Below are 4,827 nucleotides of genomic sequence, written 5' to 3' on the forward strand. Positions count from 1 at the left end.
CGGGATCGAAAGAAAAAGGCAAGTGACCAAATATGAGGTGCCAAAAAAAATTCCAAGAAAAGAAAGTTGATTGCACATAGAGGATGACATGCGGGTCCCATTTAGCAGCAGCGGTCTCAACGTTTCCAAGGCGGCAAGGGATCAAAAGAAAAAAGGAAGTAGCCAGAAATCAGGGGATCAAAAAAATCCAAGAATAGAAAGAATTTTGGTTCATAGAGGATGACATGCGGGACCCATGAGTGCCAAAAATAATCCAAGAAAAGAAATTTTATTGTACATAGAGGATGACATGCGGGTCCCATTTTGCAGCAGCGGTCTCAACGTTTCCAAGGCGACACAGGACCAAAAGAAAAATGAAGTAGCCAGAAATCAGGGGGTGAAAAAAAAATCCAAGAAGAAAGATTTCAATTGGGCTGCATCTGGACATCTGGGCCTTCGAACTATCCTGCTTGGCCTTTTGACTCGTACAATTTCAGCCCACTCCAAAACAGGAAAGTTCAGAATTTTCTAAAAAAACAGGAAAGTCCTATGCTTCGCAAAAACAAAAAAACAAGGAGATTCAACATATAAATTTGTTTATGTAAAAATAATGATTTATTTTATCCGTTTGAAATAGCTCAGAGTGCAATACACTGTTTATTGTCTGCAAAATAATCAAGATATCACATGTTTGTTGTACGGGGAGGCTGACATCGGGGACCCATGAGCCAGCAGCGTCGTCAACATTTTAAAGGCGGCAGGGGATGGAAAGAAAAAATAAACCAAAAATCTGTTGGTAAAAAATCCAAGAAAAGAAACATTTTCGTTCTAAGAGGATGACATGCGGGACCCATGAGGCAGCAGCATCCTCAGCGTTTATTGTTCATAGAGGCTGACATGTGGGACCCGTGAGCCACCAGCGTCCTCAACGTTTTAAAGGCTGCAGGAGATCGAAAGAAAAAATAAGCCAAAAATCATTTGGACAACAAAATCCAAGAAAAGAAACATTTACCGTTCTGAGAGGATGACATGTGGGACCCATGAGGCAGCAGCATCCTCAGCGATTTCAAGGCGGTAGGGGATCAAAAGAAAAAAAGGAAATATCCAGAAATTGATTAGGGGTTCAAAATAAATCCATCAAAGGAAACTTTTATTGTTCATAGAGGATGACATGTGGGACCGACCTGCCAACAGCGTCCTCATCGTTTCAGAGGGGGCAGGAGATCAAAAGAAAAAGGCAAATAGCCAGAAATTAGGGGTCAAAAATAACTCCAAGAAAGAAAACTTTTATTGTCGTAGAGGATGACATGCGGGACCTGATGCGTGCAGTTGACACGTCCGTTGGGAACCCCAAGAGGAAGGTGTGATGCGCACATCGGCAAGTTTCCCTCAGTAAGAAACCAAGGTTTAATCGAACCAGTAGGAGTCAAGAAGCACGTTGAAGGTTGATGGCGGCGGGATGTAGTGTGGCGCAACACCAGAGATTCCGGCGCCAACGTGGAACCTGCACAACACAACCAAAGTACTTTGCCCCAACGAAACAGTGAGGTTGTCAATCTCACCAAACTTCTTTGTAACAAAGGATTAGATGTATAGTGTGGGTGATGATTGTTTGCAGAAAACAGTAGAACAGTATTGCAGTAGATTGTATTTCAGTATAGAGAATTGGACCGGGGTCCACAGTTCACTAGAGGTGTCTCTCCCATAACATAAACAGCATGTTGGGTGAACAAATTACAGTTGGGCAATTGACAAATAAAGAGGGCATGACCATGCACATACATATTATGATGAGTATTGTGAGATTTAATTGGGCATTACGACAAAGTACATAGACCGCTATCCAGCATGCATCAATGCCTAAAAAGTCCACCTTCAGGTTATCATCCGAACCCCCTCCAGTATTAAGTTGCTAACAACAGACAATTGCATTAAGTATTGCGCGTAATGTAATCAGTAACTATATCCTTGAACATAGCACTAATGTTTTATCCCTAGTGGCAACAGCACATCCATAATCTTAGAGATTTCTGTCACTTCCCAGTTCACGGAGACATGAACCCACTATCGAGCATAAATACTCCCTCTTGGAGTTACAAGCATCTACTTGGCCAGAGCATCTACTAGTAACGGAGAGCATGCAAGATCATAAACAACACATAGACATAACTTTGATAATCAACATAACAAGTATTCTCTATTCATCGGATCCCAACAAACGCAACATATGGAATTACAGATAGATGATCTTGATCATGTTATGCAGCTCACAAGATCCGACAATGAAGCACAATGGGGAGAAGACAACCATCTAGCTACTGCTATGGACCCATAGTCCAGGGGTAGACTACTCACACATCACTCCAGAGGCGACCATGGCGGCGTAGAGTCCTCCGGGAGATGAATCCCCTCTCCGGCAGGGTGCCGGAGGCGATCTCCTGAATCCCCCGAGATGGGATTGGCGGCGGCGGCGTCTCGATGGGTTTTCCGTATCGTGGCTCTCGGTGCGGGGGTTTCGCGACGGAGGCTTTAAGTAGGCGGAAGGGCAGGTCAGGAGGCGGCACGAGGGGCCCACACCATAGGGCCGCGCGGCCAGGGCAGGGGCCGCGCCGCCCTAGGGTTTGGCTGCCTCGTGGCCCCACTTCGTCTCCTCTTCGGTCTTCTGGAAGCTTCGTGGCAAAATAGGACCCTGGGCGTTAATTTCGTCCAATTCCGAGAATATTTCGTTACTAGGATTTCTGAAACCAAAAACAGCAGAAAACAACAACTGGCACTTCGGCATCTTGTTAATAGGTTAATTCCAGAAAATGCACGAATATGACATAAAGTGTGCATAAAACATGTAGATATCATCAATAATGTGGCATGGAACATAAGAAATTATCGATACGTTGGAGACGTATCAGCATCCCCAAGCTTAGTTCTGCTCGTCCCGAGCAGGTAAAATGATAACAAAGATAATTTCTGGAGTGACATGCCATCATAACCTTGATCATACTATTTGTAAAGCATATGTAGTGAATGCAGCGATCAAAACAATGTATATGACATGAGTAAACAAGTGAATCATAAAGCAAAGACTTTTCATGAATAGTACTTCAAGACAAGCATCAATAAGTCTTGCATAAGAGTTAACTCATAAAGCAATAATTCAAAGTAAAAGCATTGAAGCAACACAAAGGAAGATTAAGTTTCAGCGGTTGCTTTCAACTTGTAACATGTATATCTCATGGATAATTGTCAACATAGAGTAATATAATAAGTGCAATATGCAAGTATGTAGGAATCAATGCACAGTTCACACAAGTGTTTGCTTCTTGAGGTGGAGAGAAATAGGTGAACTGACTCAACAATGAAAGTAAAAGAATGGTCCTTCATAGAGGAAAAGCATCGATTGCTATATTTGTGCTAGAGCTTTTATTTTGAAAACATGAAACAATTTTGTCAACGGTAGTAATAAAGCATATGTATCATGTAAATTATATCTTACAAGTTGCAAGCCTCATGCATAGTATACTAATAGTGCCCGCACCTTGTCCTAATTAGCTTGGACTACCGGATCATCGCAATGCACATGTTTTAACCAAGTGTCACAAAGGGGTACCTCTATGCCGCCTGTACAAAGGTCTAAGGAGAAAGCTCGCATTGGATTTCTCGCTATTGATTATTCTCAACTTAGACATCCATACCGGGACAACATAGACAACAGATAATGGACTCCTCTTTTATGCATAAGCATGTAACAACAATTAATAATTTTCTCATATGAGATTGAGGATATATGTCCAAAACTGAAACTTCCACCATGGATCATGGCTTTAGTTAGCGGCCCAATGTTCTTCTCTAACAATATGCATGCTTAACCATAAGGTGGTAGATCTCTCTTACTTCAGACAAGACGGACATGCATAGCAATGATACGTCTCCGACGTATCGATAATTTCTTATGTTCCATGCCACATTATTGATGTTATCTACATGTTTTATGCACACTTTATGTCATATTCGTGCATTTTCTGGAACTAACCTATTAACAAGATGCCGAAGTGCCGATTCTTTGTTTCTGCTGTTTTTGGTTTCAGAAATCCTAGTAAGGAAATATTCTCGAATTGGACGAAATCAAAGCCCGGGGGCCTATTTTTCCACGAAGCTTCCGGAAGTCCGAAGGAGAGACGAAGAGGGGCGACGAGGGGGCCACACCCTAGGCGGCGCGGCCCCCTTGGCCGCGCGGCCCCGTGGTGTGGGGCCCCGTGCCGCCTCTTGACCTGCCCTTCCGCCTACAAATAGCCTCCGTGACGAAACCCCCGGTCTGAGAACCACGATACGGAAAACCTTCCGCAGACGCCGCCATCGCCGAGCCGATCTCGGGGGATCCAGGAGATCGCCTCCGGCACCCTGCCGGAGAGGGGAATCATCTCCCGGAGGACTCTACGCCGCCATGGTCGCCTCCGGTGTGATGTGTGAGTAGTCTACCCCTGGACTATGGGTCCATAGCAGTAGCTAGATGGTTGTCTTCTCCCCATTGTGCTATCATTGTCGGATCTTGTGAGCTGCCTAACATGATCAAGATCATCTATCTATAATTCTATATGTTGCGTTTGTTGGGATCCGATGAATAGAGAATACTTGTTATGTTGATTATCAAAGTTATGCTTATGTGTTGTTTATGATCTTGCATGCTCTCCGTTACTAGTAGATGCTCTGGCCAAGTAGATGCTTGTAACTCCAAGAGGGAGTACTTATGCTCGATAGTGGGTTCATGCCTGCATTGACACAGGGACGATGTGACAGAAAGTTCTAAGGTTGTGTTGTGCTGTTGCCACTAGGGATAAAACATTGATGCTATGT

The sequence above is a fragment of the Lolium perenne genome, chromosome 7, assembly GCF_019359855.2.
Source record: "Lolium perenne isolate Kyuss_39 chromosome 7, Kyuss_2.0, whole genome shotgun sequence".
In the NCBI taxonomy this organism is placed as follows: Eukaryota; Viridiplantae; Streptophyta; class Magnoliopsida; order Poales; family Poaceae; genus Lolium; species Lolium perenne.